The sequence below is a fragment of the Leopardus geoffroyi genome, chromosome B2 (assembly GCF_018350155.1).
Source record: "Leopardus geoffroyi isolate Oge1 chromosome B2, O.geoffroyi_Oge1_pat1.0, whole genome shotgun sequence".
NCBI classification, from domain to species: domain Eukaryota; kingdom Metazoa; phylum Chordata; class Mammalia; order Carnivora; family Felidae; genus Leopardus; species Leopardus geoffroyi.
The window spans coordinates 121,787,214-121,810,079 of NC_059332.1; the positions used below are offsets into that span (position 1 = coordinate 121,787,214).

The window sequence follows — 22,866 nt, forward strand, 5'->3', positions numbered from 1 at the left end:
TAAATCTTAAAAGTTCTTACCACACACACACACACACACACACACACACACAAATAGTAGCTATGTGAGTTGATAAAGGTGTTAATTAACTTTATTGTGATAATCATTTTACAACATAGATATATGTATATATATCAAATCATTACATTGGACACCTTAAACTTACATAATATTATATGTTAATTCTAACTCAATAAAACTGGGGGAAAAAACCATGAAAAAAAAAAAGAGCCCAGATAGGCAGGTGATAGTCTCAGTTTTCAATTTGGTGGAAATACTCTTGTGTTTCTGATAGACACATACATCTCTTAGGATCTGAAATCTCTAAGTCAAGTGAGCCCAGAGTTACAGAGATTAGATGCAATCTAGGTGTAGGTGGTATATCATTAGGAACTTCATGTAAGGAACCACTTCAACTTACATCCCTTGTACACAAACCTGTGTCTTCTGTCACTAGAATAGTGTTATGTCCTATTCACTGATTCATAGTATATGCAATAGCAGGCAGGACAAACACTAACTCTGAGAGATAGTATCTCCCATATGGTGTTTTAAGATGTCAGTAAGCTTGATAGTTCTCTGAGGCCAGATTCCTTTGGAAGATGGGTACATAAGAACTATGAACCTGATGAACATCAGTCTTCCATTTTTTTCCATGTAATGAGGCCTTGGATCAAAAGCAATGGGAGACTAGGGATATATAGAAACCGTTTGTCAAATGTATGGTGGAACTCTGAAAGGCAAAAAGGCAACTCTAACTCCAGCATAATTACCTATAGAAGTGAGGATAATTTGAAGGACGCTTCTTAACGGCTGGTTAAGGAATGAAAAGAGAACTCAAAGTGGGATGATAGCTAAGGGACAAATGAAGTAGCTAGACTGGCCCTACTGCTAGGATGGTAAGCCTACCATCCACATCTGTGCCCAAGAAAGTTGACAACCTATGGATGATATGCCAGTGCCAATTCCTGAGGGGCCCTAGGCCTGGCAGTTGGGCTACAGGAGGAAAGTCTCTTGCCAGAAGCACATTCAGAAACCAAGCAGGAAGAAACATGGGAGTTCCAGGAGGCTGCCCCATTGGTTATGGAGCCCAGACTATAACTGAGAATTTGGGGAACATGATCATACCCTCAGAAAAAAGACTAGACCCTAACAAGGGCTCAGGAGCTCAGAGTGGAGCTCAGAGCCAGAATTAACTATGTACTCTGAAGAAATGTACCCCAGCCTACTCAGTAAGTGACTTCAAAGGACAAGACTTTTCCAGACCACACCAGTTGGTGAGGCCAGGGCTTCAAGGCAGAGCAGAGCTGGGAAAAGCAAGGATTAACACCACTTTTATTTATAGCTCACCCCTGTTTATTAAATTCTCCCCAATTGTGTCTTTTTCTTCAATTTTCTCCCACTCTGTCCTTCAGCATTTTCCGTAAGAGCACCCACCCCCCTGTGCTCAGGCATGGGTGAGGCCTTTACAATTCATTTTCCAGCCTCCATCATCTCTACATCCTCAAAAGTGTTTAACAATGTAACTTGTCCTTAAACCTACTGGACTATTTATTGAACTGTGTTCTTTTTATGGCAGTAAGACAAAGTAACAAGAATTCACTTTCTAGAGCCATGTGTAATCACTCTGATACAAAGTACTATTGTAAAGGTTGACTATTTTGACATAAATATAATGGTGTGGACTCACTTGGAGAGCATTTTATACATGAAGTGGTGTTACAATTGCTAAGGCAGCTGTATTCTTACTGGAGAATAGAAAAGATTCTTTGAAGCATTCAAAAACATATAGTCACTGTGCATGTTAGCGCTGCCCTTGAAATAACAAAAGGCCTTTTGATAAGAGTTCTAAGCTACAAGTGTTTCTATGGATGCTTGAGGATAATGGGCACAGATTCACACTCCTGCATTTACTGTTGACTCATCTCTTTTGTGATTCTTCCCAGTGAACAAAGAAGAATGAAAGTAGACGTGAAATGACCATATACTGAGTCACATGGGGTACATTTTCGCCTAGTTTTCAAAGAAATGGTTTAGTGCACTGAGTTCTAATACAAGGGATAGTGGGAGTTGAATGGGTTCAGAAAGTACCCATAGATGTATTCAGCCCAAATTTGAGTCATGGAATCCAACGAAGCTCACGTTACACTTTTGTTTTCATTCAAAGAGAATCAAATTATAGCTTTGTAAATTTCTGAGGGCTTTTCAAATTAAATGACCTATAAAAAAAAAACAACAACAGAGAATTGAGTAAATGCCAAAGTAAAATCTTATAAAAAAAAATGTTAACAGCAAACAAACAAGGCAACAATTTCTTAGTCTCTCCTAATTGCTTGTTAATCAAATCCTTTACCGTTACCTTTAAAACTGTAGGATCTGAGCTTTGACTCACAACACCCCAGTCAGTCCCTTTTCTTCAGCCACACAGGTCACCTTCAGTTTCTCAACTTTGCTAAGTTTTATTATACTTTGAACCTTTGCACATTATGTTTTCTTTGCCCTAGAAAATTCTTTCTCCCCACCCTCTCCCTACATAACTGGCTCCTTTTAATCCTTCAAGCCTCAGTCTAAACATGACTTCCTAAGAGAGATCTTCCAAAAATTTTGATTCAAAGCAATCCCAACACCAGCAAGCTTTTTATGGAAATTGACAAGCTGATTGTGAAATGTATATGGAGATGCAAAGGCCCAAGAATACCCAAGAAAGAATCTTAAAGATGTACAAAGCACCTACTGATAAAAGAAAAGAGCGGTAGATTGAAATCTAGTAAAATAAGAATTTCCCTTCATTTAATGATACCTGTGAAAAAATTATGAAAAACGTGTGAAAAAAGACTTGAAAAAACAAGCCACAAATATGAGTGTATGTTTGTGTAGTCTTTTGTCCAGAGTTTATAAAGAATTCCTACAAATCCATATGAAAAAGAGAACCCAGTAAGAAATGGGCAAAAGACTTGAACAAGCACTCCAAGGGACAAAATAAACAAATGAAATTAACACATGAAAAGATGCTCAACCACATTAGTCATCAGGGAAATGCAAATTAAAATCACAATAAGAAAAAAAATATGTAAATCCTTCAACATAGCTAAAATTTAAAACTCTGATAATATCAAATGTTAGTAGGTATGTGAAAACAACTCGAATTTTCATTAATTGTTGGTAGGAGTATAACTGGCACAAATCACTTTGAAAATAAATTTGATACATCTACTAATGCTAAATATATTCATATACTATGATCCAGCAAATTCTTTTCTAGGTATATAAGCAAGAGAAAAGTATACATATGCTTCCCATACAGCATGTAAAAATGTGCATAACAGTCCTTTTCATGTAGCCCAAAACTGGAAACAACCCAAATATCCATCAACAACAGAATGTTAAATAAAATGTGACATATGCCTACAATGAAATACCAAAGAGTAATGAAAAGGACCAAATTGCGCTCAACAACATAGAGAAATGTCACAAGCATAATACTGAGTGAAGTAAACCAGACACAAAAGAGTACATACTGCATGATTTCATTTACATAAATTGAGATCTCGCAGGCAAACTAATCTATGGGGTTGGAAGTCAGGATGGTGGTTATATTAGGAGGGGGAACAAGCAGGCTTCCTGGGGGCTTATGCAATAGCAGGGAAGTGTTTGCCCACATTTAGGACTTTTTGTAAGGCAGTGTTGTAGAAACAATTGAAGAATTATTTCTCCCTTTATACATTGCATTTCCATTTCTTTCTTCTCTATTTCCATGTGGTTATTAACCAGATTATTTACAGTTCATAGCTTCCAAAGCAATGCTAAGGACAAACTCTGGAGACCTGCTGAGCTCTGGATGTAAGTTAATATGTTTCCCAGTAAAAACTGAACTTTCCTTTAAAGAATATGAGCATGTATTTCAAACAAAAAGAAAAACTGAACACACAAAAACGCTCATACACTCAAAAACATATGTAAAAATCACTAAATTACGGCTTATAAAAACAAAAAAAACATGAAGTGGCCTAATAGTGGACATCTGTTGTATCTTGTCTATCTAACCCAGCTCTCTCTTTTCTTCCAATAACAGTACACATTTTTCCTTAAAGGAGTATGGTTTATGTGGTTTTAGTGAGGCTGACCCTACCCATTCTTGGTCTCTAGTAGGAGACGCCAGAGTGAGCCTTCCCCTTTCCATTATGATTGATTCAGGAATAGATCTATGGGCCAAGCAGGATCAACTGCACTCTTCTCTGAGATTTCCTACATAGAAGTAGTATGAGAAAGAGTCTCCTCCCTCTAGGGTGGCAAGTTATAAGAAAAATGAAATCTGGGGTGGCCTATAGCCATCTTTCTTAACCATTAAAAAAGAAGCCATCTTATTTAGATCATAGATGAAAATAAAGCCAATATGTAAAAAAGAAGTCAAGAGAAGAAGACAGAGCTCTGAGAACAAACTTGGGACCCTGGATTCCTAACATTTATTTTTCTGCTTTCAAGTGTTTATATTAGGTTTCTATTATTTGCAGTTAAAAGTCTCTGACTATTATAGACCAGAAAACAAATATACCAAAAATCACTTTGGGAAAATTAAAGATACCTGCCTGTGTACACAGTTATATAGGTCTTAAACAGACTTTAAAATTTTTCCAGATAGTTTTAGCAGACTATTTTCACAAATTATTTACATCGACTTGTTTTGATGTTGTTTGCCAAGTCTTTCATGCTCACTTCTTTCAGATAAACTCCAAGTTATTTATTTTTAAAAAAACAAAACAACAACATAAGTTCTCTGCATACCTATTAGAGTTCTTTTAAACATTTTACTGATCGATAGTATCTTCAGGGAGCCTGGGTGGCTCAGTCGGTTAAGCAGCAGACTTCCGCTCAGATCACAATCTCACTGCTCTTGAGTAAAAGCCCTCTCTCTCTCTCTCTTTCTGCCCCTACCCCACTCATGCTCTGTCTCCCTCTCTCTCAAAAATAAATAGCCTTAAAAATAAAAAGTAAAAGTAAAAAAAAAAAAGTAAAAATAGCCTTAAAAAATAGTATCTTCAGCAATACAAATTTAGGGAATGAAGAGAGACAAAATTCAAAGCAATCATTTCCATTTTTATTAACTTAAAAAAATGTTTAAATGTAGTTCTCTCTGCATCACTAATATTTGGAAATATCAGATATTTTAAAACATCTTCTATATTATGGGTTGTCCTAAGAAAAGGACATGTATTTCTGGTCATTTTAAAGGATCCTGCTAAAATTATCAGCATATGACTTTGGCTACTTTGATATACAAGATTGATTTCTGCCATCCAATAACCTACCATTTGGTTTGTGAAGAGGTATCTTCTCAATGTATTATGAATAACTGTCAAGGTAAAAGATAGTAATTGTTCCAAAGAACAGAGCCATGAGCAACACCACATCAGCGGTAAGTATGCCTGGCTTGAAGTGTAAGTCTGACCTCTACTAGAAAGAAGGGAAAGCAAGAGAATGGTGTGGCGGTAAATGTAGAACCCAGGAAACATGGAATTTGTTTGTGAGTATCTAAAAGAGAAGAGGAAATAGTAAGAATAGCCTTAAATATTGAGAATGGACCCCTGTGATCCAAGCCAAAACTCAAGAAATGTAGTTTCTCGAGAACTCAAGAAATGAAAGTCTCTAAGCCAAAACTTAAGAAACCTAAACTAAAAAAATTCTCACAGTGTTAATGCTCATAATCACTGGGGATTTTTACCACTGGTGCCTTGGACCAAAACAACCAGGAACAAATGAACAATCATTTGAACTCATTCAAACTACTGAGAAGCAACTCAGAATACACAACCTGGGGATGGTTGCTCAAGCACATCAATAATTTGTCAAGAAACAAGCATATTTCCTACTAATCTAGTCAAGACAAATAACCTACTTTACCTTATAGCCATAACCTTGGAAACTACAGCATTTCACCCTGCCAAAGTCTTGATGTATATGTACCTGTATAGATGTGTAATATTTCATTATTAGCCATTTACAATTTTATTTTTATTTTCTTATTTTATTTTCTTATCACCCTGCCAAAGTCTTGGTGTATATGTACCTGTATAGATGTGTAATATTTCATTATTAGCCATTTACAATTTTATTTTTATTTTCTTATTTTATTTTCTTATCACCCTGCCAAAGTCTTGGTGTATATGTACCTGTATAGATGTGTAATATTTCATTATTAGCCATTTACAATTTTATTTTTATTTTCTTATTTTATTTTCTTATCACCCTGCCAAAGTCTTGGTGTATATGCACCTGTATAGATGTGTAATATTTCATTATTAGCCATTTACAATTTTATTTTTATTTTCTTATTTTATTTTCTTATCACCCTGCCAAAGTCTTGATGTATACGTACATGTATAGATGTGTAATATTTCATTATTAGCCATTTACAATTTTATTTTTATTTTCTTATTTTATTTTCTTATCACCCTGCCAAAGTCTTGATGTATATGTACATGTATAGATGTGTAATATTTCATCATTAGCCATTTACAATTTATTTTTATTTTCTTATCAAGAGTAAATAATGGTTTTCAGAAATTAAGGAGAAAATGCAACACTTCCAGGAGTCACAGCGATCCACCTTCAAAAAATATAAATTGACGAACGCATGAGTCATACACTGAGTGAGTCAGTCCAATCAGGGTCTAGGCTAAGCTGGTGGGTGATTCATCATTAAACTGAATTCATATTCACGTTTTTCTCATCACTTGAAGGCAAACACAAGAGATTAAATCATTTCGTAAATGCATCTTTTTGACAAATACATCAGACCCACAAGAGAAAATGGTAACTTCGTTGGATGCCAAGTTTCCCTGAAGTGAATCAAATGCCTCCGCACAGCACAGCCTGGGCCACGTGTTTCAGAGATGCCAGCCACACAGGGAAACACAAGACAGAAGCTTCAGATGCTAAGTCTTGGCCTCCTAACACCTCAGGAGCTTATCAGGCTGTTCCAAGTAAAGAGAAGGAAGCACTGAGTTCTTGTTATCTTCTTGTGCAATGTGGGCAAATCACTATATTTCCCGGAACCCAGTCTTAAGCGCCATCAGATTAAAATGATGCAAATCAGCCTACATGTCCCATCAGGTTAGGGTGAAGATTGAACATATGGTATGCTCTCTATCCCCCCAAAGGGAAAAGAAAAAAGAAAAGCATCTCTACTCTGGCCCTGTCTCAATGCCTATAATTCCCACTTATCACTGCTTTTGAATTAAGGCATTCATTCTCAACTGTGCTTCGTGACAGGATCACCTGGGGAGTTTTTGAAAATATCATTACCGGGGTGCGCACCTGCCTGGCTCAGTCGGAAGAGTGTGTGACTCTCAGTCTCAGGTCGTGGGTTTGAGCCTCACATTGGGTGTAGAGGTTACTAAAAATAAATAAATAAATAAACTTTAAAAAAAGATAGCTGAAATATATATATATACATACATATATATATGTATATATATATATAATGAGATAGATATATAGATAGATATATAGATATATAGATATCTCATTACCTGAGCCCCATTCCAAAACAACTAAATTACAATTTCTGGAGGTGGGGCTTTGGCACTCACCAGTAAATTTTCAAAAGTTACCCAGGCAATTCTGACCTGTAGCCAGGGTCGGGAGCCATGAGAATAGTGTGGATTCCACACGAGCAGCTTTTGTATCACCTGGGAACTTGTTAGTAATGAAATTCTTGGGCCTGACCTCAGACAGACCGAGTCAGGGACTTTGGGGGACAGGATTCAGCACTCTGAATGTCATTTTAACAAGCCCTCCAGGGGATGTTGATGTAAGCTAAGCTTATAGAACATTGCAATAGAATAAGGGCATAAAGATCCCAGTTAAAACTCAATGATATCTAGAAATGGTACCATGTTAAATGACTGTACTGACCCTAACACTTTAGGTGGAATTAGATTAGCATTTTAACATAACACTCATTTAATCTGTTCCTGAAAGAATGTGACAGAGGCTATGTAGGCTGAGATGGAAAAAAAAAAAAAAAAAAAATAGAAAGGAGGATCTAATCAGTGCTGTCCAGTACAAATATAATGTGAGCCACAAATATGAGCCACAAATGCAAACCACTATGCAATGTGAAGTTGCATAGCTTCCACATTAAAGAAGAAAAGGAAATAGGTAAAATTACATTAAATAATATATTTATGTAGCCTAACGTCTCCAAAAGGTTGTCATGTCAGCATTAATCGATATAAAAATTGTTGATGTTTTACATTCTGTTTTCAAAACCTGGGATGCTTTTTACACGTTCAGCACATCTCACTTTGGACTAGCTACATTCCAAGGGTTCAATAACCACATGTGGCCAGTGGCTATCAGATGGGATGGCACACCTCTAGATCAGTGCTTCTCAAACTTTAGTGTGTAGGTGAATTACCTAGAAATCTTGAAAATGAACATTCTGATTTAGATCTAGGATGGGGCCGGAGATTCTATTTTCTTCTAAGTTCCCAGGCCCAGCCAACTACATAATTGTTGGGCCAACTGCAAAATGAAAATGCCGAGCACCTTGCTACTATCAAAAAGACAAGAAATAACAAGCGTTGGCAAGGATGTAGAGAAAAAGGAACCCTTGTGCACGGTTAGTAGGAATGTAAATTCATGCAGCCACTATGGAAACAGTATGGAGTTTCCTCCAAAAATTAAAATTAGAAATACCAAAAGATCCAGCAACTCCACTTCCAGGTACTTATCCAAAGAAAATGAAAACACAAACTCAGAAAGACATGCATCTCTACGTTCATCACAGCATTATTTACAATAGCTAAGATATGGAAGCAGCCTAAGTATCCAATGATAGATGAATGGATAAAGATGTGATATCTATACCCAATGGGACATTTCTTGGCCATAAAAAGAATGAAATCTTGCCATTTGTGATAATACGGATGGACCTAGAGGATATTATGCCAAGTGAAATAAGTGAAACAGAGCAAGACAAGTACCATATGATTTCACTTATATGCAGACTCTAAAAAGCAAAACAAATGAACAAAACAAAACAGAAACAGACTCAAAGATACAGAGAACAAACTGGTACCCAGAGGGGAGGGACGTGGGTGTATGAATGACATAGGTGAATAGGATTAAGAGGTTCAGTCTTTCAGTCATAAAATAAATAAGACACAGGGCCACAAGGCACAGCATAGGGAATATAGTCAATAATACTATAACGACTTTGTATGTTGACAGATGGTAACTAGACTTATCGTGGTGACCATTTTGTAATGTACATAAATATCAAATCATGATGTTGTACCCTTGAAACTAATACAATATTGTATGTCAGTTACTCTTCAATTTAAAAGAAAAAGGGAAAAGGAAAATGCAGGGCTTCTTGTTTAAAAGGCAGAGAAAACAATGCCTTCAAGGGTCCTAAAATGTAAAATTTTCTCCTTTCTCCTGTGGTCCCTTCATACCTGCCATAGTTCTTTTGTCTTTAATTTGAAGCGAGAGAGACCTGGAGAGAGAGGCAGAGGGAGAGAGAGAGAGAGAGAGAGAGAGAATCCCATGCTCAGCATGGAGCCCAACACAGGGCTCGATCCCACAATCCTGGGATCAGGACCGGAGCCAAAATCAAGAGTCAGATGCCCAACTAACTGAGCCACACAAGTGCCCCCTGCTGTCATAGTATTTTTTTTTAATTGTTTTTAATTTTAATTTTAATTTTTATTTTTATTTATTTTTTTTTTTTTTTTTGCTTCTTAAGTCACACTCCCTGGAAAATGGATAAGGCAGGGTGGTGGGAGAGGATACTCTGGGACTGAGCGCAGACCTCCACAGGCAGGGAGGAGACGGTGCGCTGCAATCTGTCCTGTCCAAATGTCCCACTTCACCCAGTACTTTTTGTTGTTCTTTTTGTTGGCAAACCTTGAGCCCTGCGTACAGGTGTGAAACTATAAAAATAACTCTGATCTTCCTTTCAGACAAAATGTAGTTGTTTAATTAGGTTGATGGTAGAAATAGGAAAACTAATCCTAAAACTTCCAACATTTTATACCACAAAGGTAGGGGTCTTTTTTGCTTCCATGGAGGAGATAAATTGTCTCTTTCAAACCTCAGTCCCTTTACTTCCAAGAGGAGGCAGGACTCTGAGAATCCTGGCAGTTTGGCTCAGAGACAAATGAGTCGCCTTGGATAGCGGGAGATGTCAGGGGAAACCAACGTCAGAGAACTCTGGCTTTTTCTTCCCAGCATCCTTCTCCTGACATGATGATCCAAAAAACACACAGGCCCTGACCATTTGTCAGAAATAGTGCAGGAAAACAACCTATGAGAATGACTGGAAACTTCTATTCTAGCTTTTTTTTTTATTAACTGATTGATAATCTTCTTTAAATCACAAAGGTTCTGAGGTGACCTAAAGGTAACATATGCCAGAAAAAATTTAAATTAAATTAAATTAAATTAAACACCAAGAAAGATATAAAGCAGATTATATTGTTAGAATCAGAGGGAAACATTAGAACTCCAATTTATAGGCCAAGAGGTCCAAAAGAGTAACAGTACTTGATTCTGAAGTGTTTCTAAGTTACTTGTCACCGGAAGTAAAAATGGAAATGTTGTCAGTTACATTGTTAACTGTAACTACAGTTACATGCATTGTCCATGAGGAGAAAAGCACTGATGTCCTAGAGAGAGCAAAACGTATTTGGTACTTAAGTCTAAAAGAAATTACTCACTTGGATGTTAAGAATTATGACAGACAATGCCCTCAGTAATATAGTCAGAGTCGAGGCGAAGTATGCAAAACACTCTGCTTTGGCTATTCCTTGCGGCTTCTTTCAGTAAATGACAAGCGCACAACCGAAAATATAAAATAGAAATAATACATCTTTGGGGCGCCTGGGTGGCTCAGTCAGTTATGCATCCCACTCTTGATTTCGGCTCAAGTCATGATCTCATGGTTCATGAGATCGAGCCCCGAGTCAAGCTCCGCCCTGACAGCACGGAACCTGCCTTCTTGGGATTCTCTCCCACCCCCCTCCTCCCTCTCTCTCTCTCTCTCTCTCTCTCTCTCTCTCCTCTCTCTCTCTGCCTCTCTCTCTCTCAAAATAAAGAAATAAACATTTTTTTTAAAAAGGAATAATACCTCTATACTCCCTGCCAATCCATTTTTCTGATCCAGTTTAATATTTGGTGAGTAGTATATAGAGCTACAGGGTGTAGCAGATGTTTTCCCACAGCTGGGCTTGATAATTGGTCGGGATAGAGAGCAGATAGACACAGAAGCCAAGACCCGTAAGTCTTTCCGATAAGCGTCGTACAATCTCTTTGAAGAGAAAGGTCTACTGTTGATTGGTTGTCTGACACTTTATCAAGCTGCAACAGAAACAGAATTCCTAGGCACGGCCCATGATTAAAGAAACAGGATCCCACGTGAAGATCGAACCCGTAAAACCTGCTGTTACTGTCTTCATGCAGTTGGAAACCATCTTCACACCCCATCTTTCGGAAAGAAAGTCACTCCTCTATAGATAGCGTGGAAGCTGGGCGATGCAAAGGCCAGTGGATATTGCCAAACGTGCATGAGTGACAGCAGTACTGGGGGCCTCCTGAGAATGCCCAGGCCTTTTGAACTTAAGTAAATTATTCAGCCTATAAAAAAAAATGTCGGCCTGGGGGACCCTGGTGGCTCAGTCAATTAAGCATCCAACGTTAGATTTCGACTCAGGTCATGATCTCGTGGTTCTTGAGTTCAAGCCCCATATCAGGCTCCACACTCACAGTGTGGGGCCTGCTTGGGATTGTCTCTCTCTCTCTCCTTCTCTCTGCCCCTTCCCAGCTTGTTCTCTCTCTCCCTCTCTCTCTTTCTCTCTCTCTCTTTCTCTCAAAGTTAATAAATAAACCTTAAAAACTTTTTTTAAAAGACATTAAAAAAACTGTCAGCCTGGCTAGCATAAAGCTACTAATGTTAAAGAAATTATTAAACAGAACCGTGAGACATTACCAAAAACTCACTTTAACGTATGTAGCTATGGCTTAAGCCCTCATTTGAGCACTAATCAATACCTCTTATAGACATAGTGTCATGAAGAATGAGAGGGAAATATTGGTAAAGAGTCTCCCACTGAAATTAATTACAAATTCCTTTATTGCATTATTGGTCTGTAGGCCTCCAAAATCAAGTTATACAGATTAGTGTGTGAAGTCACACAGGGACAGGTGACCAGTGGAGAGATGGTGGGCATGGGCTCAGATATCAGGAGAGAGGGGAAGTGAAGTTTCTTTCAGCCTGAAAAGAAAAATTGACATGGGGAATGTACACGTGATGAATTTAAAATATGATCCTATGAGAATATGATCATAAAGGAAGTAATAGATTTTAGCCCTCAAATCAACTTTCTCTTATCTGTCTTCGGTATGAAAATTTCTGCATGACCACTTCAACTTATAATAAAAGTTATATATAAACTCTGGAGTTTAAACAAAATATCATCACTTTTATGGACTAAGAATGTATCCTTTCGCCATAAAATTGGAACTCTAATTTCCTGGGAATTTATGGAAGACGTTTTTAAAATCCCACGGAAGGGTTAAAATATGTGTGTGTAGCCACTCTTCTTTTAATTAGATTTTTTTATCATTTGTTTTATTTGGGCTGTTACAGTAGTTATTATTTTAATTAAATTTTTTACTGCCAGTGCTCATTTTAATGCATTGAATGTTATTCCTAATGAAAGGAAGGCAGTTTAATATCATCTGAAACTCGGCGGAGCCTTTGTAAAGTTAATTTTTCTCCAAGGATGGATCTTAAAAATGCCTCGACCTCACAGACTTGGAGCCAAAGTTAGGTCGGTTTCACTTGGATGCTCACTGACCCATTAAGAGGATTGCCACCAGCTTTATTGGGCAAAGTAATATTGCCCTGAGTCTAATAAAATTCTTACTGTCCATCCAAGTCTTCAGTAGTTGAGTTTATCCTCGCTCTTCTCTTCCCAACTTCATACCAGAAAGAATAACCTTTAGATGTAGATTTCCATTAAGCCCACCTTGTTTGATCCAGGGCCTGGCATTGCTATGAAATCAGCCCCCTGTTTCTCCACTCGTCAGGGAAATATATAAGTGTGTGACACTTTCCCTCTGTAGCACATATCATGGTTTAGAATCATAGCCTGGTTTGATTATTTAATCGGTGTTTCTTCCAACCCGACCTGTGTGCCAAAAGGGTGAGCAGAGTGTTTTATTTGCACGCCATTGCACCCTGCACTGGCCAAGCACTTACCAAGCACACAATGAATGTTTGCTGACTGAGTAAATGAAATTTTAAGGTGGGAGCATTATAGCGAGCATCATGATGTCTGCCTCACCCTTAATACAAATGGGAGAAACTAGGAGACAGTTGGTCCTGATTCTCATTTATGGTTTGCTTAATTTTTAAAAGTATATTTTATATAATATTTTAGTTAAAATCATTTAGTTAGAAAAGGATGCTCTGGGGGTGCCTGGGTGGCTCGGTCAGTTAAGTGTCCAACTTCGGCTCAGGTCATGATATCGTGGTCCATGGGTTCGAGCCCTGTGTCGGGCTCTGGGCTGACAGCTCAGAGCCTGGACCCTGCTTCAGATTCTGTGTCTCCCTCTCTCTGTTCCTCCCCTGCTCTCTGTCTGTCTGTCTGTCTCTCTCTCTAAAATAAATAAACATTAAAAAATTTTTTTAAAAAGGATGCTCTGGTTTAGTAAGCACTTAGTGTGTTAACCACTATTTGGCAAACAATAAACTTGAGCAAGCCACTGCAAAGCGCTAAGAAGTATATTAGCTAAAGAATAAAAACAAGGGGCGCCTGGGTGGCTCAGTCAGTTAAGCATCTGACTCTTGACTTCAGCTCAGGTCATGATCTCACCATCGTGAGATCGAGCCCCACATCAGGGTCAGCACTGAGCTTGGAGCCTGCGTGGGATTCTCTCTCTCCCTCTCTCTCTGTCTCACCCCTTCAAGTGCACACATGCACATTCCCTCTCTCTCTCTCTTTCTCTCTCTCTCTCTGTTAAAATAAATACAAGTTAAAAAAAAAAAAAAAACAAGGAAGTAGGACCCAGAGGTCTGACGCAGAGGAGCCCAGAGACTTTATAGGGCAATAGGCCTCACAACCAAATTATATCCAATATTGGGAGAATGGCATTTTCACTCTGGGATTGTGCCCATCCTGGAGAATGCCACAGACGTAGAGTTTCTGGTCTTTCCCTCATCCCCTCAGTCTTCTCTCTCATATTTTGCCTCCTTATACCCCAAACTGAGGAGAGCTATGGGATAACAAGGGCTACCCTTTTAGATGAAGAGCTTATATTTTCCTGTTTCCTGTCTTCATCTCTTGACAGAGAACCTTGACATTTTCCTTCCTTGGATTCTTTTTCCCGTATACATAAATGAGAATCCTCCCCCCTCCCCACCCCCGCCTCAATCTCAATCACTTAAGTGATATGTATTTTTTTAATGACTATGCAGTCAAAGGCTTTAGAATACTTTCTTCACTATAGGAGAACAAAAAATCCAGCTAGGTAGTCAGCAATATTCATTTAACCGTCCTTATCTAGAAGAGAAGGCACTTTGCAGGGGGAATTTCGAAGTAAGATCACTCCTTCCTGAAGGGCAGCCATGTCCTCATGGGCATCAGAAAATTCTCCTTCCCCTGTGTTCTTACACACACACACACATACACACACACACACACACACACGTGAACAAAGGCACAGTTGGCACATATCCAGTCAGACTTGTGGTCTATGGGAAAACTTGAAGGACTATGAGGAGGTTGGTGTGGATTCTGCTGAAGGAGAAGGTGAGGAAGAAGGAGAGAATACTAAGTTGACTGAGAAGACTGAGGAAGATTAAGATGTCACAAAGGTGCTGCCTTTCCAGGGAAGCCTATTCTCTTCTAAACTTTGGGAAGCTGTGGTCTAATCGGTTCCTTTGTACCCAGCGCTGTGCACTCTCGTATACAATTCCCGACCTATGCTTCGAAACCCAACATAATGATCCAAATGGCCCATGTCTCTGATGGGTTTGAATACAATATTCTGTGTCTTAAATGAGGGGAGGGGGCAGGGGGAAGAAACAGAAAAAGGTCACTCCCTTCTGCCTGGTCCACATTCCCCTGTCAGTGCTCTTTGGCCAGACTCCAGGGTGCATCTGGCACTCAGTTCTGATGATCACAGCACATTCTGCCTACTTAGCCCTGCACTTTTCGTTTGAAGAATTCCCGATTCCCAAACTACCTTTCCCTTCCCATTCACCCCTGCCCATTCTCTCTGTACCCAGATCTGAGCTACCCAGCAAGCCGATGTACAGACGTGATCAGCTGATAAGAGCCAAAGGAGCCGTCACTGAAAGTTTATACTGGAAACCAGATGTAATTGCCTTAAGCACAGAGAAGCTGCCATCTCAAGGTGATGCCTCAAGGAGTCTCAGGTAGGAAGGTGCCCTGAGTCAGTGGAGGTGGGAAGATATTAGGGGCTAACAATGGTGACTCTTGGATTGGGGAGGAGCCACGATCCTTGAAAGACACAAATATATTGAAGCGGTTTATTTGGTAGTACATATAAAACTGGTATGACTAAACAAGCAAACAAACAAACAAAACAAAAAAGAAATAGAAATAAACAGTTGGTAAATGCAACCAAAGCAAGCAAACAAGAGCTGTGGATGGCTGGTGGCGTTCCCTACGCTTTGCGTCAGGGGGGAGAGGGTGCAGTCACCCCCCAAATGAATACTCCTTGTTCATACTCCAACAGCCGAGTACTCACTACTCAACCCTTCAACCACAGCTCTCTTAAACTCAGTCACTGAAACCTTCAATTCCTCCTTAACTTATGCCTTTTCTGAGGACCTAGATCTCAGTGTAGGTGGTTTGAACTCTGTTTATTAACTTAAGCTACAGAGAAACTTCTTCATTTTCCATCCTCTGAGGGCATGGTGACTTATTTTCCTTTTCCCTTTTCCCTTTCCTCCGTGAACTTTCCCAGTAATCCCTGGGGAGAAGTAGGGCTTACTTTAAATAGCCTGAGAGGTACTTGAATTTTCATGTCTCCGTGATCTTGAGCCATGAAGTTAATCATTACGATTAAAGAAGGTCCCCATAACTTAGAATTGGCAATAGAACTGACCTTTTTCTCCCAAGAACCTAAACCCTTCAAACCCGGCCAAGTTTTGCAGCAATCAAAAAAGCTTTCCCTGAGTCAGCAGTGGAGGCAGGTGACAGGAGTGGGCAGGCACAGGTGAGGTCACAGTGAGGTAGTTACGGGCCAAGCAGTATGGGGAAAAACCCACACCACCGTTATTCCAAGACAGGCCTCATTTGGTCTTAAGGTCAAATGGTGGCCTAGCAGCTTTTTATTCCCCCTTTGCTACAACCCTCTATCTTACCTTTTCCTCTTCCTCAGCCTTTTCAGAAGAAAACACCCGTGACGAACTGACGCGTATCTTCTTATTTTCGATATTTTAGTTTGCCAAATGCGGATGCTGAGGTCAGTGTTACCTGTATCATATCTCTTCCCAGTTTGGTCTCTCCCCCACCCCCGAAATCTAACCCAGCCTCTCCCTCCCATGCCCTATTCTCCTCTTCTCCCCACCAGCGAGACCCACTTATGCAGCGACTTACCATCTAACCACTCATTCCTGAGAGGATCAGTCTCAGAGCCACACCGAAAAGTCAATTTTTAATAAAGTTTCAGGAAGTGTCCAAAGCGAGACTGTTTGATGCAAACAGGAAGCAATGTTATGCATAAATAACCTTTCTGTGAAGACAGAGAAATCAGACAGTTCCAGCATTAGGCATCCATGTGGACAGAAGAGAAATCCGTCCCTGGAAGCAAATGGCCACTATTAATTGTCCACCTGTAGTTGTGATGTGCTCAAGAAAGAGGAAGGGTAGAGGGCACCTATGCAGATCGGTGAGTTAAGCATGTGACTCTTAATCTTGGCTCAGGTTGTGATCTCACGGTCCATGAGTTCAAGCCCCGAATTGGGCTCTGTGATGACAGCGTGGAGCCTGCTTAGGATTCTCTCTCCATCTCTCTTTCTGTCCCTCCTCCCCTTCTCTCTCTCTCTCTCTCTCTCGTGCACGCTCTCTCAAAATCAAATAAACTTGAAAGAAGAAAGAAAGAAAGAAAGAAAGAAAGAAAGAAAGAAAGAAGGAAGGAAGGAAGGAAAGAAAGAAAGAAAGAAAGAAAGAAAGAAAGAAAGAAAGAAAGAGAGAAAGAAAGAAATAACAAGGATAGGAAAAGAGCTACCACCATAGCCACATGTACACTAACCTTTAATTCAATTCCATTCCACAAGCATCAAGAACTGACCATGTACCCAACACTACGACGTGCATCAGATAAGCAAGATATATCTGTTTCCTGTCCTCACAGAGCTTACTGTTTAATGGGTAAGAGACACAATATGATATGGCATGAAAAGCACTATGGCAGAGAAAAGAGTGATCTCAGGGACCATAGGAGGATTCCTACCCAGACACAGGGAAGATTTCTGGAAGAGGTGACATCTCAGCTGCGGACTGAAGCCTGAACAGGACAGCAGTTATGCAAACCTAACTGAGGATTGGGAGGGAAGGGAAGAATTTAATCTTGACCAGAACCCTGTGAAGTATGTGTGACTGGCTCTGTCTTCCTAGTAAGATAACCATGCCTCACAGGCATTAAAGACTCACGTTCTCGGGGCGCCTGGGTGGCGCAGTCGGTTAAGCGTCCGACTTCAGCCAGGTCACGATCTCGCGGTCCGTGAGTTCGAGCCCCGCGTCGGGCTCTGGGCTGCCTGGAGCCTGTTTCCGATTCTGTGTCTCCCTCTCTCTCTGCCCCTCCCCCGTTCATGCTGTGTCTCTCTCTGTCCCAAAAATAAATAAAATGTTGAAAAAAAAAATTTTTTTTAAATAAATAAAAAATAAAAAAAAAGACTCACGTTCTCAAATCCAGTCCATGGCGGGTGTGGGCTTGGTCCTCGGGATAATCAAGCCCAAGGCTGGCCTGGTTCCTTGCATGACACCAGGCCTCTAGTCGCATCTCACCTCTCTACCAGTTCCCAGACCTCAGAGAAGCACCTGACAGGATCAGGACCGAGAGTTCTGGCCAGAAAAGGAGGGCAGGACAATGCTCACCTGTGGGGATTTTATCTCTGAGCAGCAAGGGCTCAGCAGGGACATGTGTCCTTCAAATCGCCTCGGAGTTCCTGTACAAGGATAACTTCTAGTGTCCAAGCAGCACATCGTATGGAAACTCATTCCTGAAAACAGTGCATGCAAACGATTTTGAAAAGCAAAAGAGACGCTTTATTTAGAACAGACCTATCACGAGGACCTTTAAAGCAAAGTCTTGTAAACAACTGTAACATCTCCTTTCTCTTACGATGAGGCACGCTTGGAATATTGGAGTTGGCTCTTCCTGGCATAGCACATTCAGGAGATCAGAGGCTGTCAGAGGCAGTTGGAAAAAAACGACCTTGATAAAACAGTTGGCTTTCATTCCGGCCCCGTTCATACTCTGAAAAGAAAATTAAGTGACTGACGTAAATGTCCATCACTGAGTATATTTATTTAAATCCTGAATGGCAAAAGGCAAACATTGTAGATATTAATGAAGAAAAAAAACAAACATTTGACTTTTTTTCTTTGCTCAATGATAATAACCTTGTTCGAAAGCCTGCCTTGCCAGGTCTGAGGCCAGCTCCTTGCGGGTCACACAATGGCTTTTCCAGGCGATGAAAATTGGCTTTTTACCGAAAGGTGATGCAGATGAATACGTTTGAGACGCGCGGATGGTGGAGCGACCTCTCTACTGGAAGTCTGCTGTGCGGGTAGCAAAAAGTAACACATCTAATGCTTTACTTTTCCCTCAGAGCCCAGAATGTCAGTTTTTAGCCCTGCTAGTCAGGAGGAAATGGAGACTTCAGATGGTACTGGCTGTGGTTGCCAAGGGATTAGTGTAATGTGTGCAAGACTCACTTCTGGCTGGCATGGATATTTCTGAAACCACCAAAAAGCTTCATTTTGGTGAGGCCACTTTTCTGTCTCAGATATTGAAGGAAGCATTGCTGGCTAGATGCCATCAGCCTTCAGCAGCTTGCCAATGGGAGGCTGGCTCCAGACAAACCCCAGTTGCCTGCTTGTTCTCCTTTCCAGAAAACACTGAACGCATTTGCCCTAACCTAATGCTCCTCGCACACATTTCTACGCCTACAGAAATGAGGATTATCTCGAGCCTCCCCAGTGATCAGGTTCGAAGCCCCTAAGTCTGAGAAGAGGCATTCTTTGGACATTTCTTTCTAAATGTCTTTAGAATTACCACATTCTTTACTTCTGCCATTGCCATCTATTCTGAATTTCCCTTATGTCTCTGTTTTTGAAGAAATCTCATCCGAATTCATCCTGCTCTCAGTTCTCTCTCTTTCTCTCTCCCTGCCTCACCACCTCCACACCTCCACCACCAGGGTCAATGTTGAGGTAAGTCAGAGATAAGTCAATGAGCTAAGACCAGGCCTGCTACGTGTTAAATTGGAGGGCTCGCGTGGATAGTATATCCTGGGGCTGACATCTGCCCTAAAGAACTTTGTTTTCTGCCTCTGCCCTGTGCCGCACTCCAGCCCCCAACACATTCACATCAGGGCCCTTGACCAAAGAGTAATAAGAATACCAGGTATCATTTTGGCTCTGACATTTTCACTTTAACTCCCTTCTCATTTTTAACAAGGCAGCGGTGGCCTCTGGAGATAAATCCAGACACGAGCGTAGGAGGGAACTAACACATCATAAGCACCCATTTTGCCCCTGTTGTACCCAGCCGAGACTGGTGGTCAAGAGCACCGACTCTGGAGCCAAGGACCCAAGTTCATACCCCAACACTGTACTTTCTAGCATTGAGATCTTGGCCACTTTACCTGGCCTCTGTACCTCTTTGTCCTCATCTATAAAAGAGGGAAAGAAATAGTGCAATGTCTTAGGGGTGTCAGCAGGATTGAATAACTCAGTCTGTGTCAAGCACTTAGCACCTTGTAACCCCAGTAAACACTGGCTATTGTTACACCTGAGGGTGGGGGAGACACAAGCAGCTGATCTCAGCCAGTAAAGATTGTTGTTTTCCAAATTAAAAAAAAAATAAAGAAAGGAAAAGAAAAGAAAAGAAAAGAAAAGAAAAGAAAAGAAAAGCAGAAAAATAAAAAAAAATAAAGGGGGGGGCACCTGGGTGGCTCAGTCGGTTAAGGGGCCAACTTCGGCTCAGGTCATGATCTCGCGGTCCGTGAGTTCCAGCCCCGCGTTGGGCTCTGTGCTGACGGCTCAGAGCCTGGAGCCTGTTTCCGATTCTGTGTCTCCCTCTCTCTGACCTTCCCCGTTCATGCTCTGTCTCTCTCTGTTGCAAAAATAAATAAACCTTAAAAAAAAATTTTTTTTTAAAAAAGAAAAGCAGAATCCAAGCAGTTCATCTTTTTTTTTTTTTTTTTTTTACACGCTTTCTTTTAATTTAATGCTGCATTGGAGGCATAGAAAGCATTTTTGAGGTTTGTGCTCTAGAAAAGCTATGCATGGTTGAGAGACTTTTACAAAGTAAACATAAAGTTGGCTGGGTCCTCCATCTGTGGACGTGATAAGACTAGAAACCAGGCAGATTCTCCTGAGACTTCTTTGTGAGAAGATGAGTTACCCAGCCAGATCATGAGCCCTGGTAACCTATAAATAAATCTCTTTCTTCAAATCACCTCGTTGGAAGATAACCTTTTATGTTGTGGCTTTTCACAAAAATTAATTGATGTTGTTACATCTCTAAAATCCTTCATCCTAAGAAGAAAAGGCTTCCTCTATATCTTACTCCCATATTTACATCCTGTTCTTGTCTAAATGGTATCACATGTCCGGTCACAGAGTAAGAATCCCCACAAATGCAATCTGCAAGTACGAGAAAGCACCATGCCTGTTTGACGGTGAATGCCCAGATTAAATGTTGAATGAGTGAATGAATGAATGAATGAAACAGCTCAACAGTAAAGCAATGAGCTGTTTTAACAGAAAGCATAGTTCCCTTGGGAATAATAAGAGATGACTTTACAGACCATGCTTAACCTCTGAGTTATTATTTCCACAGGTAAAGCCAGGAAGTTATGGAAACCTCTCCCTGCCCCACGGTCATAGTACAATGTCACAGATAGTCACAGGCAATTTTATAGCAGACCTGTGAGTGAAAGGCACCCATGGCTTCAATCTGCATTGAAGAGAGTTACACTTGGGGCACCTGGGTGGCTCAGTCGGTGAAGCATCGATTTCGGCTCAGATCATGATCTCACTACTGTTCGTGGGTTCGAGCAAGTCCAGCCAGCTCTGTGCTGATGGCTCAGAGCCTGGAGCCTGCTTCCGATTGTGTATCTCCCTCTCTCTCTCTGCCCCTTGCTTGCTCACATTCTGTCTCTCTCAAAAACAAACGTTAAAAAAATTTTTTTAATTAAAAAAAAAAAAAAGAAAAGAATTACATTTGCAGCATTCCCAGTAGCTGCTCACCTCAAGTGGTAGGACAACGCCTTGGTTTTTCATTTTGTTTTGTTTTTTTAATGTGTATTTATTTATTTTGAGAGAACATGAGCGGGGGAGGGGCACAGAGAGAGGGAGACACAGAATCCGAAGCAGGCTCCAGGCTCTGAGCTGTTAGCACAGAGCTGGACACGGGGCTTAAACCCACAAAGTGTGAGATCATGACCTGAGCCAAAGGCAGATGCTTAACCGACTGAGCCACCCAGGCGTCCCCGACAACACCTTGTTTAATCACTAATTCCGTTTTTTGAAATTAAGGAAATGAAGCCCTAACTTTTGTAAGCAAGTATCTGAAAGCATAACGCTAGGACCTATTCTTAGATGTGATTTCCTCGTATCTCCAATCTATGTCATCAATCTTTGGGATGCGGGTAAGCTGTAAGGGTCCCAACTTCACCATTTTTTATGTCTGAGACTGACCTTGAGAAGCTCTCTGTTACTGCTGTTCCAGTTACTAGCCAGGTCAATAGTTCAGCTCAACAAACATTTTATTACTCTGTGATGGGTTCAGGCTTCCTCACGTGCTTTTTTCTCTGTACCCTCTGCAGATTATTGACTTTGACCCCTTTCCACCTAAAGACAATGCCAGGCCACCTGGTCAACAAAAGAACCCCACTCTTGACTCCACAGGGCCAAAGTCTTCAGTGATTAAGCTTCTTTCTTTTGTTGATGACACCCCAGATAGTCTGCCTGAAAGATACACTATACACACATATATATACATATATACATATACATATATACACATCTATATCATATATAGATCCATTTCATCTCAGAACTTGCCTCCCATTGATTGTTACCTTCTTCTGACCTGAAAATTCCAAAATTTTCCAAAATTCTTTGGCATCGTCAGTAGCTCGTATAACTCTTCTCTAGCCTCTGGGTCCCCATAACTTGCTTTACTCTTCTTAATATCTAGAGGTGCTGTTTATCTTGCCTCTGTGGATTTGGAGAGGAAAAAAACAGTTTTAGTTCATAGTCTGCTTACAAAGATCATCTCTGCCTTTCTCTCTGTGTGATTTTTCCCCCATTTCTTTAACAAAAATTCTCCCTTTACTCTTTCTTACATGCCAGCGGGAATGAAAGGCCAGGGGAAGAACCTGATGACATTTTTTTTTTTTAATTTTTTTTTTTCAACGTTTATTTATTTTTGGGACAGAGAGAGACAGAGCATGAACGGGGGAGGGGCAGAGAGAGAGGGAGACACAGAATCGGAAACAGGCTCCAGGCTCTGAGCCATCAGCCCAGAGCCCGACGTGGGGCTCGAACTCACGGACCGCGAGATCGTGACCTGGCTGAAGTCGGACGCTTA

The 22,866-nt window shown here is 40.5% G+C and overlaps 1 long non-coding RNA gene across 3 annotated transcripts; it reads right to left on the bottom strand.

Annotated features, from left to right (window-relative positions):
- Positions 1-93: 93 nt before the first annotated feature.
- On the bottom strand, positions 94-22,509 carry LOC123609044. 3 transcript variants are annotated; one of them, XR_006717584.1, is made up of 4 exons: positions 22,355-22,509; positions 18,138-18,262; positions 16,638-16,769; positions 94-2,219 (listed from the first exon to the last, which is right to left on the bottom strand). It is a non-coding gene; the product is annotated as an uncharacterized LOC123609044 (long non-coding RNA). The 3 variants fall into 3 exon arrangements; XR_006717585.1 differs by lacking the exon at positions 22,355-22,509 and adding an exon at positions 18,385-18,504; XR_006717583.1 differs by lacking the exon at positions 22,355-22,509 and having other exon boundaries at positions 95-2,219; positions 18,138-18,504.
- Positions 22,510-22,866: the final 357 nt, after the last annotated feature.